Source organism: Amphiura filiformis, chromosome 2 (assembly GCF_039555335.1).
Source record: "Amphiura filiformis chromosome 2, Afil_fr2py, whole genome shotgun sequence".
Classification (NCBI taxonomy): domain Eukaryota; kingdom Metazoa; phylum Echinodermata; class Ophiuroidea; order Amphilepidida; family Amphiuridae; genus Amphiura; species Amphiura filiformis.
In genome coordinates, this window is record NC_092629.1 from 95,312,558 (window position 1) to 95,329,038 (window position 16,481).

A 16,481-nucleotide genomic window follows, 5' to 3' on the forward strand; every position below is an offset into this window, starting at 1 on the left:
GCTCATTAACAGGGCACTCGCGTCAATCAGTGTAAAAGAGTGCCAGTGTAACGTTGCATTTTTTGTAGATTTCAAAATAATTTACACCAACTGTGAATAATTTTACAAAGTTTATCAAGTAAAGCTATTTCCTCTAAATTTTGATGTATAACATAATAACTGTCTTATAATATATATAGTCTTTTCACATCAGGCATATTTAAAACATAATATATCCATTCAAAGGGTTGTTTGATTTGAAGCCCAAAGTCCACAGCGAGGGTGGTGAAGGATACCCATAATAACACTGGAAATTTTAAATGTCTTGATTTGGTCAAATCGCCCTTCGTTTGATATTCTGGTTGAATGAGTAATTAAGTTTGGCTGACAATAAAAATATGACTACTCCAAAAAAAAGACCAAAACAAGCTCAGAAGAGGACATGCGAGTGGGATGAATACATTTGAATATTGGAACAGTCAAGGGGGCATTCGACTTTTGAAGTGACAGGAATGGGCAGACACCTGTTTGAAACTGTAGGGGTCTTTTTTGAAGAAAAATCATGAAAATGTTGTGCATTTTAGTTAAAAAACAAGGTCTTTCATTGAGAGATTATCAAAAATGTGTTCATTCATTGTTTTGGTGTAGTTTAGCTTGTTTTGATCCTAGTGTTGTTTTTTATTGTCAGCCAATGCTAACTCTCTATTCAAACTGAAAGATTAACATGAACAGAATGGGAGCTAGCAACACTGCCTTTACATCCCACAGATCTAACCTAAACCAACATTTTTGGTTACACATACAGAAAATCAAAACAAATTCATGACATTCTCAGAATCAAAAAGTTCCTTGCCATGTAGGGGTCAATCAAATGTTAACACAGGGATCTAGCAACACTGCCTTTACATCACACAGGTCTAACCTAAACTAACATTTTTAAGTTCGACATGCAGATACAGTTAGCAACCTGGACAACCGATTCTTTTGTTCTGCAAGGCTCACTCAGTCATTTAATGAGGCAATACAAACGATCGAATTTGGTGTTGAAATGAGCTAAATTTTGAGTTACACCTTTTCAATGTAAAATTAATTTTCTCGGCCAAATAAAAAGCAATAATTTTCATTTTTTCAGTAAATGTCAGGTCAAATTGTAGTGCTTGCTACTGTATTTTTTTTTCAAATCCTAGTGTTAAACTTAGGCGTGAAATTCAGTCATTTCGTGTAAGATTTTCGATTTTGATAGGCTTAAACTCTGCCCGCGAGCCTTTTTTGGATCAACCTTTTAGCTTTTCAAAGTAATATAGTTCGCTAATGAAGGATTTTTCCCAACTTTCTAACGCACATCACCGTGAGCGATGTATCATAGTTTTGTCAGAATTTCCGTTTTGATTTCACCATTTTTTACTCCCGCCTGAAAATGTTTCAAAATCAACGCGTGAAATCTAAGGCTAATACTAGCATTGTGGACCGATATCCCTGGGTTTAATAGGAATACCGGCATGGGTACAGTGTTGCCAGAACTTCCATATAGCAACGAAATTCCCAGGCCTAATAGCGCTCCAACTGATCACAGCGGCGTAGCTGGGATTTTTTTTCGGGGCCCAAATCCACCAAATTTCCCTGCACTTGGGGGGGGGGGGGAGAGGGGCGGGGGCCCAAATAGACAATTTTTGCCAGGCTTATTGAATATAATCGTATGGTATTGCATATCGTATGGATTCTCCATCTCTCTGCCCCTCTTCTCCCTCTCTTCCCCTCTCTCTCCTCTCTTTTTCTTCTTTCTCCCTCCTTTTTCCTCTTTTTCCTTGCACTAGGGGGCGGGGGCCCAAATAGGCAAATTTTGCCAGGGGGAAATTGCCCCCCTGCCCCCCGGCAGCTACGCCACTAACTGATCATGTGTATAGCATGACGAGGATCTTTCATCACGTGAGTGATTAATTATTTGATTTCATCATCACCGTTATCATCGGACCAATGTGTTGAAATTTGCTTCTCCTCAAAACAACTTTGCCCGACAATCTTTCATGCAATTGGGCAATATTTTTAACAAAACTTTCTTTTACAAAATATAATATTACGCTGTATGTTTTATGATCAAGCAAACTGTTTGGAACACACTTCCAAATAACCTTCGTAACGCCCCCAGACTTTCGTTATTTAAACGCCAGCTTAAAACCAATCTTTATAAATTGATTGTTTTTATGTTTGTTTGTAAATTTCGTGCTTTACGCGCTTTGAGTTCCTCATCAGAGATTGTGCCTTATAAGAACCATTCATCATCATTGTTAACTTAAACAGGTTTTTGTTTTTTAACAAAAACCTGTTCAAGCAATTATTTAAGATTGCTTGCCTAAAAACAGAATAACTTGGATGTTAATACTTCACGTAGTGTTTCAATTGTCACGAAGGTGACTGTGTATGGTGCCTTTTGTTTGAGTTTGTTTGAAACTGCTTTTGGAAACCCACCGAAAGTCATAGGCCCTAATGAAGCAGCCAAAACAATACCAGGTTAAACATGGAAGTTTATAAAAACCTATTAAATAACCTTAAGGAAAAAAAAAAACATTTGTGGCAACAATAAGCCTTGCATTGGAAGTCATGGTTAAAGTGTGTTGAGTACCACCGCAAAGTTTCCATACATACACCCCCACTACCCACCTCACACACCTCTGCACCCACCCCACCCCATAGGCCTACATGCACATGATATTACATAATAATATATAGCATAGCAATACATTTAGGTATACGCCTACATGTCAAATTAAAAACAAACCCGAACACAAGTCTGAAGGGTGTAATGAAAATGGCAACCCGCGATGGGGGGCGGGGGGGTAGGTCATACAAAATTCACCTGGAGATAGGAGGGACAGAGGATTATAATCCCGTATAATAACACGCTAATTTTTCTAGGTTTGGACCGTGGATTTTCCCATGGACCTCAAGCGTGCGTCTCTTTTAAGAGAAAATACGGACTAACCTAGGTAAACAAACAAACAGACAGACAAAATGGTTTTCATAATCATGGAATCCATATAAATTGAAATTGCAGGCTATCACGGGAGCAAATTTTTAAAATTCACCTCATTTACCAGAAAACCCAATTGGGGATTTGGGCTACTAAATCACTCACGAGATAAAAGTACTGAGTTTGACAATTTCGGAGCATGGAGGGAAAAAGGGTAAAATAAAAACGGAAATTCTGACAAAACTATAATATATAGACCCACACGATGTGCGTTACAGAGGTGGGAAATATCTTTCTTTAGCAAACTATATTAGTTTGAGACGCTAAAAACCAATTCCGTAAAAAGCTCGCGGGCGAACTCAAGGCCTATAAAAATCAAAAATATCACACTAAAAGACACAATTTGATGCTTAATTTTAACACCAGGATTTTGAAAAAAAATATATATCCAAGCACCAAGTTTTTAACTGACATTACTGAAGAAAAAAACAATTGCTTTATATTTGACCGAGAAAATTAATTTCTTAGCAAAAAGGTGTATCTCTGAATTGTGCTGATTTTAACATGTATCGATCGACTTTTAGCGCGACTAAGCATTTCTAAAGAATCGGTTGTCCAGGTGGCTGACTGGATAGTCCCAAAAAAAAGTCAATCAAATGTCAACACAGGGGTTAAATTTCGAACATGCCCAAATTTGGCTTAAAGCCATCAAAAAATATTCCTTTCACCTCAAGAATTCATAAACAATATAGTTTGGCACACCGTTCTTGACTCATAGGCAAAAAGGGGCTTTATATAATTATTTTTTTGGCCACAGTCAAATCGCCACAGATTGTTGCGGGTTCATGAAATTTGGTGGAAACGACCACCGTAGCGAGACAAAAACTGGAATCGGAAACAAACCTTGCTCCGATTTCAACGAAATGGTCTCAAATTGTTTGTTATGCAAAAGCAATTCAAATAAGGATTGGTTCTTACCATCTAAAAAGGGCGTCAAAGGGGTGGGGGACACCCGGGGAGGGGGCAGGAGAGACACTATAAAATCCATCCCACACACACATTTTCTCAATTTTAACCATTATTTAATCATTCAGTTGATTTCGAGCAAGCACAACATTATAGTGTATGTACCAAATGGCTGCAATTGGAGCTTCATTTGGAACAAAAAAAATCTAATTTCTGGGGGGGCACAGCCCCAAGATACACCGACCTCGCCCAAGCCTATTGGTACTCTCATTTTGAGGGTTGTTCTATTGTTACCAGTTATAGTGTATAAATGTTGTGAACCAAATGGCTTCATTTTGAAAAAATCTCATTGGACACAACGGATAACCCCCTGCATCGTACAAGTTTATTAGAGGTATTTACTACCATAACCAACAACAATGCAAATTCTCAGGAGTCACATCACCCTCAGACACCCCTTCTATCGCGGAAGCAATACGTCCCCCGCTCACATGCCAAAGTCTGCTTTTACACAACACAGATAAGGTGGGGCAGCACAGGAATATTTTTTTCTTTAAAGGTATAATAGTTTAAAGAAATGATGCATCAGATAGCTTCAATTGGACCTTTGTTTTCCAAAATGTCCAACTTCTCAGGGAGGAATATCCCATGAGACACCGCCCTGCGTATGGATAAACCAGTGTCCATTTTAATAGTTTTGGACGCCGGTACACTTCACGTTTAAAGTAATAATTACAGTAAGCGTGAAAAATAGTCCAGGAGTTGCTTCAATTGGGCCTTCAGCACACATTTTCAAATTTATCCCAGCTAAAATAGAACAAAATATTTCTTTTGGGGAACATACCCTTCAGACCCCCGCTTTTTCTCTTTAACTTTGAACACTCGATACTTAATTTGGCTTCAATTGGACCTTCATTTCACTTGAGACTTTTTCAAAAATAAAATTGTACCCAATATGTACTGCAAAAATGGTCCACCAATGGTTTCAATTAGCATTTTGCAAACGTTTTTCACTGCCGAGCGTGGCACACCTCCCCGAGACAACCCCAGGCAACCCCTGCATCATGCAAGCTCAATGCCATGGCTGCGACCCCCACCCTCGACTGCCCAAGATCCGTATCTAAATCTGTATGCTCCCCAACTTTCGGAATAGATTGACGCTCCTGCCATCTAGGATGTTTAGCAGCCTTGGAAACATCACAAAATAGGTCATGGTTAATTATAGGCCATGTATAGGCTGCTATGGTGGTTGATCTTAATTGTCAGATTTTGTTACTAACAAAGCATTTCAGACAGTGCAAACTTATTTATTTGACATGACAAACAATTTGAGACCATTTTCGTTGAAATCTTAGCACTTCTAGATTTTGACCCCAAGTGGCCAAAAACCTGACCATGCCCCTGGCTTTGACCTTTTTGATTATATCTCAAGAATGGTATATCGCAGATAGGTCACACTATACTTATCCTGGATCATTGAGATAAGAGAAATTCTTTGGTATGATTTGCAACAAATTTGAGCAAGTTTGAAATGTGGCCCTGTGTTGACCTCTACGCGCTTAGGGCCACTTTTTAATTTTGGGAACATCTTGAATGTGTTTTAGGACCATCTAAGGAACCTAATAAAATTGGTTTGGGTTTGTCATTGGGGAAGCAAAGGCCGTGTTACTATCTCCCAGTCTAAAAGACAATTTTCCCAATTTAAAACACCGCGTAGTGTAATGTGTGCTATACATCATCTCTTGACCAACAAACTGTTGTAGTGAGTTTGGTTTTTTTTGGAACATTTGGTTTCTGCCTGTTTGTTTCTATTAACAATTCTCTCCCCAGCCTCACTCCAAATTTTAGAAATGATATAAAGTTAGTTAACACATTTTTACTAACATTATAACATGATTGTGAACTATTTACAAATTTCTCCCAGCCCTCTTATTCAACCTCTTTCTTTCTTTCCCTGTCTGCATTTCTCCTCTCCCCTCTCACTTTCCCATCTCCTCTCCATCTCTCCTCAACATTTCCTCTATTCCTCCTTCCTGCCCTTTCTTCACTTACTTGTTTCTTTCCAGGTTTATAGTCATCAATTATTTATATTATCATTCTAGTATGGACAATAATAGGTGTCACACAAATAATTCAGATAATCTAAACAGACGACTGCTTGAACGGCTGAAAAGAACTCGCCATTTCTGTCAAAATGGTCTCATTTCATTATAATAATTTCAGAAAAACACGCAGACATTTATTGGCACTATATAGCAGAGAAATTAACAAGGGGATCACTTTTTATGTTAAGCCGTTGTATTTAAGCCGACGGTGTCAATTTTCAAGGGTAAAGTCAACGTTTTTTGTGTAAGCAATTATACTCGTATTTTGAAGGAAATTTCACACTACGTTCCAACCCCCACCCGCCACCAGGGTGTGATATAGATGTGTACATTACCGTCAACCTGTCTTGAAATGTGTGCTTGTATGTGTGTATGGGGGGGGTTGGAATTTGACCAGAATTATCAAAAAGTGGCTGAAAAGAACAACAAAATAGTGGGGGACACACCCCCTGCCCCCAACCCCAGGATTGGCGCCCATGCCTGTGTATGTGTGTATCAACATCCATATACAGCATTGTCATTGTATTAAACCATACTGTACACCCCGCAACAAAGGCTAAATGGCAGATGTGAATATATATTTTTTTTATAATAAGTTTAAGACAGATATCTACAATCCCAGTCAAAAGTTGTTGGGACACTTTTGCTTTCTTTGGTGTGAAGTCTAAACCCTTTCTTACTACTACAGCCTTCCCCACCAATCAATGCTGAGTGTCTCTGGGGGACATAACCTAATCAACAGGTTACAACATAAATTGAAAGGTGGAATGAAGGGCGGAACATTTGAATTGTCAAATAGTCAATTGTCAAATTGAAATTAAATGATGCAAAACTTAACTTCTTATTATCACTTCCAACTACAATCAACCAAAACTTCGCCCCCAACTCTTTTCAAATTGATTCTGCCAACATTTAAGCTTCTACTAATACTCGCAATCTAGGAATTATATTTGACAACATTCTCTCAATGGACGGCTACATCAAAAATGTGTGCAAATCAATATTTTCGGATTAGAAACATTAATTAAATGGGCAAAGTGTTTGATGATAATACTGCTGTTACACATGTCAATGCCTTAGTCACATCACATCTTGACAATGCAAATGCTTTACTATATAGATGGAATCACTGAACGACAGCTCAAAACAATTTCACCATTTATAACCTGTCTTACAACGTCTGCATTATTAGTATCTCCTTAAACACCTGCTTCTCACCAGGAAAGGGCTCCATGACATGGGACATGGCACCTTCTTATATCAGTGAACTTATCAATTTATATATTCCAGCATGTCGCCTTAGATCATCGGATAAACGTCATTTTTCTGTTCCTCGGACTTCATCTTCATTTGGCGACAGGGCCTTCTATACTTGTTTAATTGTTCAATGTTTGCACCTCAGAATAGGTTGTCTAGGTAGATGGTACATTATAAATGCATTATTACTTTTATATATTTATTATTACTAGAGTACCTGTAGCTGTGACGGCACTGTAGCTGTACATGAGAGCACCATCAGCATGATAGCGATGCTGTCTGATCCCCCAATGACCCCATATGACCTCTGACCCTAGATGACCTTGGCTTGATGACCTCAGTTTTATTTAATACATCCGTTTGAAATTTAGAAATCATTTTCAGCTATGAATGCTGAGAAGACATTGCGATGCTCGCAGGGAGTTGTGAAACCTTCCTGTTCCCATCATATTGAGAATTCGTTATACGATGTTGAAGACCTCGTATCAAGTTTGGGCCCGATCGGACAAAGTTGAAATTTTGACCTTTGACCTTGACCTCCGATGACCTTTCAAACTACCCCATAAACGTGGAATGCCCGATACCTATCTATTTCCGAAATATCGGAACGATGCGTCGAAGCGCGGCGAAACGCATAGCCGGACAGACGGACAGACAGAGCTCATTATTTTATTATTGTCTGTTCAATTAGCTTAGATTCTTGAATTTTTAAGATATTTGAAAAAATAAAAAATGGTGGTCAAAGTCATCAAAGAAAAGTGTTAGCACAGCCTTAGACCTAACGTGATTTATACTTTTCAAATTCTAAAGTTCAATTTAAAACCCCATTTCTTTTCAATTTTGGTCTTTTCCCGCGATATTTTTATAAAAAGCCGTAGAACGTCGGGTACCATAAACTTTCCTTGTGTATTTATTTATTTATTTAATTATTTATTTATTTATTTATTTATTTATTTATTTATTTATTTATTTATTTTGATTTATTGTGCGAATGGGTCTGAGAATGGGTCTGAGAAGGTGTAGGCCTATAGGCCTATTATAAAACTACACATTTATTTTCAATTTGTTATTTCGTTTTGTTTGTTGAATGCAAACTGAAAAAACTGTGAAACAAAAGAACTTTTATACAAGAAAATATTATTTAAAACAATCAGGTTACAGAAAACATTTCTTGTAAAGTTACTGTATCTGAAAATGTCAAGCGAATGCTGATATTCTTGGGAAGGAATGGTGGTATTAAACAAAACTCAATTTACATTGTAAACCAGTTGAAATGAGAACGAAATCCATAATTTTAATGTCCTTGTTTAGGAAAAAATAATGCTCAGAATAATGTTATGCATAAAACGTACTCGCGCCATATAATTTCGTGTGGACCATCATCACCTATAGAATCCAATAAACCGGAACGGTATAACAATTGAAATGGCAGGACAGATTGGTGGACAGATTGTTTTGCTAAATTGGATAGGGTCTATGCCGTAAGTTGAGAATGGATCGTCCCACTCTATTTGTAAAAAGTTCGCGAACCCTTTCGGTGGACCCAAGTAACTGCCCAAAATGAGGCAAAATTGAAAAGAAATGGGGTTTTAAATTGAACTTGGGAATTTGAAAAGTACAAATCACGTTAGGTCTAAGGCTGTGCTAACACTTTTCTTTGATGACTTTGGCCACAAGTTTTTATTTTTTCAAATATCTTAAAAATTCAAGAATCTAAGCTAATTGAACAGACAGTAGTATAGATTATTATTATTATTATTATTATTATTATTATTATTATTATTATTATTATTATTATTATTATTACCGATGTTAAAGTGTTCTAACATCTAATTTGTACGGAATTAAGGATGTCGCTCAGTAGCATATACTTCCTTTTGACATTGTGGGGTGGGGATGGGGGATATCTTGAAGTATAGAGAATCCAGCACCTTTTGGCAACATAATAACAGAATAAGTTTATCGTACAAATGTGGAATGTGGTGCAAAAGTGGAATAAATTCCCACGAAACGCGAAATAATTTGAACTTTGTGGGCAAAAATGGCCAAATATGAGGTTAATTTGGTCAAAACCCCACATACAGGCATCAACATTGCGGGCGGGATGATTGTATGGACCATCCCTCCTGGCAAAATATTGGGGGATTTATTCCCCCATCCCCGGGATCTACGCCTATGATGTCATAGATTTTCAAGAGTTTATAAGAATCTGATAATACCTCCACCGACAGTGTAGCTAGTGTGTAGCCAAAACATGAAAAAGACAAACAGACAAAAAAGCAAGTAAATCTGTGAATCTGGAAAAGCTTGACGAAAGAGATGGGTTTGAAGCTGGCGTTTAAATTGAGAAAGTGTGGGGATGTTACGAAGGTTGTTTGGAAGCGAGTTCCAAAAGGTTGGAGCAGCAAAATGAAAAATGAGCGTTCACCGGCTGATTTGAGGTTAACCCGAAGAGTTTTGAGTAATTTTTCAGAGGATAATCGAAGGGAGCTTATCCCCATGTGGTTGCGACCACTACCCGTGGTTTTACAACGTAGCAATGCAAATGGTCAGTACAAGAAGTTGATACAGCCGCTTACCAAATTATCTTAGGATGAATTTGATGAATCTCGCCCAGGACTGAATGTTACTCCTGTTGCTATCAATTTTGAGAATTTTGCATGAAAAGTAGCCTCCCTAAATGGAGTGATCACTATTTAGGCCAGATGAATGACGAATTCTGAATGATGCACAGCACGATTTGTTGACATGGATAGACGTACACAAAGAAGGCATTGCACATTACATTACAAATGAAATGAAATGAAATAGCTATCATTTAATAAAATGCCATTGCTGTTTTTGCTTGAAAAAAACATGTGAAAAAAGCAATTTTGTCACTCTATTAAGCTAAAAAAATGCACAGAATGGTGTATACTTTTGTTTAAAACAAATATTTTGAAAAAATGAGAAAACCTTCCCTAGGCTTTGATGTACTCTAAACGATAGTGCAAAAAGTTTACCTTTTGCTTGCATAATTTTCAAGTTATCTTGTCACAAAAATCGTGCAATATTGTCAAAAGTGAATTCTGAGAAATTGACGTTTTAGTAAAAAAATGTCAAAATCATGCACAAAACGTCCTTATATTTTAAAACGGTAAGACTTTCACGCTTGTAAAAACTGTATCTGGTGCATGGTCTAAATATGCATCTTTTTGCACCAATAAATCTGTAATGTCTGCTTTCAGTTCGCCAAAATTCAAAATAATTAAAAAATCTAAGTGGCATTTTGACTGCAAATTTTTGTTTTGTTTACACCACATTTGCTGGCGTGAACAACAAACCGAATGCGCCTAGACTGCGTTGGACATACGCACAGAGTTGCGCCGCGTCACGCTAAGCGAATCGCACGCGTAATCAAAATATTTCGCATTCACGCATTTCTGACTCATTATTTCCTGCCAATTTACTAAGCTGTCTTGAGCCATGTGACTTTTTAGAGTTGAAAAGAGTGAAACAAATCAAGCAAACATACGAGTAAATATTAGCAAGTTGTATTTTATCAGTTTCAAGTGAAAGAATACATCTTAGTGTTGATAAATATCAAGAAATCTCAAATTCGGGCATGAACGAATGTGTCTTCCATTACTCTGGCCTTAAGATTTGAAATTGCTAGTTTTGTTATTGTTTCGTTTCATATGACAGGAAAAATTCACCATTTTGTCTCAAATATTTACCGGAAAAGTACCCTGATTGCATCTAAACCCCACACAATGAGCGCTACGATATCTGCGCCAGCTCAACTCACATTGAGCTATAAGGATACCGATTTGGGAATAGGACCGTTTAACTGGGAAGATTGGCTATATCACTAAGAATTAAGGATAAAGCCCTGATGTAATATGGACACAACAAGGGATGCAGGTGTCCTTTTTTAAACAATCACTCTGTGCAGAGACATTTTGTAGTCTTTTTATTTTTCTAACGAAACATGTACACTAGTGTACAATAGGAGCATAATAATAATGCGATTTTCCTCAATGTGTTCAGGCTGCCAAGGTCTTGCCTGGGGATGCAAAACATTTGTAGGTGTTAATTACAGAACTTGGGTCTGTCACGACCATTACAGACCCAAGTCCGTCACGTGTAGACCCTGCCTAAGAAAACTGTGGGTACCAACTGAAGAACTACATTTGTACCACACCTGCTGGAGAAGTGTAAGAGCAATGCCATAAAGAAGGTTCAAATGCTCCAACCCAATGGGAAGATAATTACAACATACTAAGCCTACTATGATTCACACGTATGCATTGATGGGAAAGAGATTCCTTAGCCAAAAGACATTCAAGGCTCTTAGCGATAAAGAGAATTAGAGATCAAGAGTGGTGGCCAACCTGAAAACCCTCTCGGAGAAAACAGATTGAGACCACTCAAACCGTGTCAACAGCAATGGAAAACTGTGGTTGTGTGAACACCATATTAGTAGAATATTGTGGGAATCCATCGCGCTGCTTCCCTATACACACAGTATGCCAAGAATCACCGGACTTTGGCAACACATTGCAGCAAGAGGTGGACGGGGAGGTGGATAGGTCTGTCAAAATATGCAAACCAATCTATCCTGTATAGGAAAAGAAACAAAGGACTGCAACTTACGCCCTCGCCACAGTTGAGAAATGCAAGATAATGAAATACACAGTCGAACCTGAGACACTTCTTGTGTATTGCACATTGTGTCAAGACAAATAGAAAAGTAGCAGTGGAATAGTGTGTTAAAAATTCATGCAAAGGAACACAATCTGATTATTTATGAGCTCTGCAGAGGTCAACATAACCAGCATGGTCTTGCATGGTTTCACAAAATAAGTAATAAACGCATAGATCAGATGAGCAAGAAAGAACGAATGTCCCTATTCAGTATAGCCCGACAGGATAGATGGCTAGGCTGAGAGACAGCCATGTACATGAAAATTGGCATCAGGTTGGATAAGCTCTTCTACGCTTGGTTCCCTGAAATGCTGAAATTCTACCTGAACAGAATACAAGACACACTACGCACAGCTAGACTAGACCAAGTCACTTTGTAAATGAATCTTTAAAAATACAAAATTCATGTTGGCTAATATTTTAAAATCATTTTCCCAATCACACATTAAAATCAAGGTATGCAATTTCTGTGAATTTTAATGGCACTATATTATTGGCCTTACATGTAATTCCCTGATAAAAGCAAGATACTCCACAAGAGCAAGAAGCCACAGTTTCAATATCTGTGATCAAATTGTACTATGAACCCTATATCTCTGAGCTGGGCAAGTACATGGATAGAGGAGCTATGTGCATATTGACCATGTATATACTCATGAAGGGATTCAAATCACAATGTCACTATAGAGGTTTTTTTTTAAATAGGATAATATATAAAAGTTGAAATATCCTAAGTTAATCGGACATGATATATTGTGCATAAGCTTGGCGCATTGTTTTAATAACAAATGTTATTCTGAATGCCTCGCGGCGGCGTCTTGTTCCATACCCCCCCCCCCTTAAAAAAGGGAAATTTAATTGCCAATTGCAAACTTGTATTTTGTTTGCTTAAATAAATAAACTTTGACTTCTCTTGTCAATCATGCAAATAAAACACATATGAGAGATATCAATTAGTTTTATAAAAGATTACGACTTATTTTTCATTGAGTTTGTCTTTTTACCTGAGATATAAATCTTTGTGTTCGTGGCGCAATCAGTTAGCGCATTGTAACTTTTTTTTTTATGTCACGCGTATATCGCATGCCGACGCTTGAACCCGATTTGAACCCCACCCAGGCCTTCCTCAGGATTTTTTTTCTTTTTCTACATTTTCCCAGCTTGTGTTTTGAATCAAATTGAACTTATATTGAATCATATTGACTGAATTGCAGAATATTGCCAACTTATTCCTATTCCTATACTTTTCAAAATTTTGAATAGAAAATTAAGGAGTATTTTGTTTTCAGTAACAATCAGTATTCTTTTAATTTTCTGATTTTTAACCTTTTTGAATATTATTATAACAGTTACTAAAACATCGATCTCAAGTACAGAAACTTCTTGACCTGATTATATTTATAAAATGCTCAGAACGTATCGCATGTATGTGTGTGATGGGGGGGGGGTGTTGCTGGGACATTTGTTTTGCTAAATTTCCATTTTTTTCTTGTTCATTTCCTGCTGTATAAGGCATAATGCCTATACGCGCGAGATTCAAACATTCTAATAATATGCTATTATTCACCAAAGGCAGAAATCAGTGATGATCAGGGACTCTATTGTAACATAATAATGCTTGGTTTCCTCCAAGATCGCTTTGCAATAATGACATCTCACATAAATACCTACAAATAAAGTTTCTTCCCCCGGACAATCATAGAATGGAACTCCATACCTCCTTCTGTGTACGGTATATTGCCAATTCAGCTGACTGCTTCAAGAGTTGTGTTAACACTATGTAATTATAGGGTTTTTTTTCTCTTCTTCTCAGTTTTATATAGCCATGTTGATTTACAGTTGATTTTTGTTGAGTATGTATGTAGATGTTATTTAGGGTTCCAATTATTGACAAAATATAAATGCAAGGATTACAGCACTCTTCTTTCAGAAGTTCAGATTGCGCTGTTTATGCAAAATAGTTTATGATTTTAAGCAATATCTGTTTAATGCACACATTTTCCTTCAAACAATTTTGGTTTGATAGGTTTAAACAGAGATGTATAGGATCCGTTAACTTTTCAAGCCTTCAAGCAAGTGGTTAGTTACTGAAAAAATCGAAGATATTTAAAGGGACATTTACAGATATTGTGGCATGGTCAATGGACATTTTTAGAACGTTAATATTCTGATCTCTTACAACAACATTAATTTTGACAAATCAGCATGATTTGTGAAAGTTAGGCCTACAGGATCTGATATTTTTTCACCACTACTCAAAACTCTGTAAAAGGTTTGGGCTACCTTTTGTGAATAGTTTTATTGCAAGCCCATTATGATACTAGATAAAGTAACAGTCTAAATTATATAGCTGCAAAAGCCTGCAATTCTATTAAAGGAATAGTATTTACTTACAATTGGGATCCAAGCAGGATCTTGAAAGCTCTGGGCCTAAGGGGGTACTACACCCCTGCCCAATTTTGTGCCTATTTTTGCATTTTTCTCAAAAATTATAGAGCATTTGGTGACAAATAAGATATGTATATTATATGGGCAAGGACTACAACTGCTACACTGGAAATTTTATTTCAGCACAGACAACAGTTGTGGAAAAAAAAAAAAAAATGAGGGAAACCAATATTTGATCAATAAATCAATAACTACTTGCCTTGAGTTGCTGAATTTTCAGTGCATGCAGTAGTTGTAGTCCTTGAGACAAACGCAAAAATAAGCAAAAAATTGGCTAGGGGTTTAGTACCCACTTAACAAACATGATAATTTGACTTGTACTATAGGCTCGATCATCATAAAGTTGTGTTTTTGGTAAACATTTGAAACCTATTATATATCTGAATGTCTTTTAAGACCGTAAATAATGAAACATCGTTAACCAACATCAACCAATGGCAATGGTGGACACGTGTTGATCGTGTTACGTATAGCCTCCTGAAGCTTCATTCAAATAGGTAGGTTTTGGGTCATTCAGTTTAAACCAAACTTGGAATTGTTTGATCAGTTATGCATGGACTTCATGGAGACTTTATAGATGGATATTTATGCGTTGATTTGCTACATTTATCATCAGTAGGCTATACTGTATTGACTGTGTGAATTAGGCTTGAACCGACAATGCATTACTTAATAATAGATCCACGTCCCTGGACCCACATGTGTACTAGCAGTGAATCGTAAGGCATGAGAGAGGGAAAGGTTTACATTGAACATTAACTTGATTTTTTTACTCGGATACATTGCGGGTTGAACTGATACAAGAAAAAAAAAACTTAATGCATCTCAAAGTTTACCAAGATCTGATTACATCAAATCTATCCTGAATTCTGTTTCAGCATATATTAAAACAGAAAAAAGAAAGAAAGCCCCAAATCTATTGACCCATTTGATTATGTTAAACAAAACAAATTAATAATATTCAGGCATTTTCAATGCAAAATTATGAAGCTTGTTCTTCATCCATGGTATTGTTCTTTTTAAAGACAGTTCTTGTTACTATATAATTAAACTTTCACATGGCTGAAACCATTGTAACAATCATCTTATCAGTACGACAGCAACTTCGTGACCTCTTTTGTTCGACAGAAAATTTATACGGGTTGGTGAACACGGGTTACGTAACACAATGTTGAAATTTTAGCCGGCAAACGCTTTTTATCAAAATAGCTCCAGAAATGGAAGACACGGGTCGTATATTGCCCCATTCATGTACCCTGACCACAGATAAGACATCAAACATTTGTGTAAAGCAACAAATAACGTGTAACAGTTGAATTAAATGGAAAAAAAGAAGCTTGAACATGTCCAAAGTAGCTAGGAAAATGAGAAAAATTGCATGTCACGAACACAAAAATGTTCATATCATCAAGCAAGAAAAAGCGCCGGAATCAAAAATGGGTGTCATGTTATAGAATAACTTAAGTTAGCTTGCCTGAAAATTTCGTGAATTTTGGTTGGGGTATATTCTTAGTCGTATATTGAACATGTTGAAATGTTTATCTTTGTGCGTGACTACTGTCACGCCATATATTGTACGGCCGATGTTTTTCCTGCAAAGAAACTTTCATTGTCAATTGTCCATTGTTGGTTATTTAACTTGAAAATAATACTCCCAACGTTCAAACAATTTTAAAAGTCAGCATAAAGGTTTGTGTTACATTATTTGGACGGTGTTAATTCATTCCAGAAATAGAATGCACGAGTGAGCCACTGATTGGGAATAACATTGCTATTATTGTCACCGAATTAATCATATCTCTGGTATGGCTTAGTGGTAAATACGTGTTCGATCTTGGTTCGAACCCCGCAAGCAACTCTCTTTGATTTTTGATTTGATTTTAACTCATATTTTTAAATCCTAGTTTTTATATTTTTATTAAAGCCATAATATACGATTTCGGGCAAATTTGAAGTTTTGTTATTCCAAAAATTATAACAATATTTATAATATTAGTAAATAACTGTCAGGAAGGTTTTCACGTTACATTTGAAGCAGAAGTAGCGAGATAAAAATGCTTATTATCTTGACC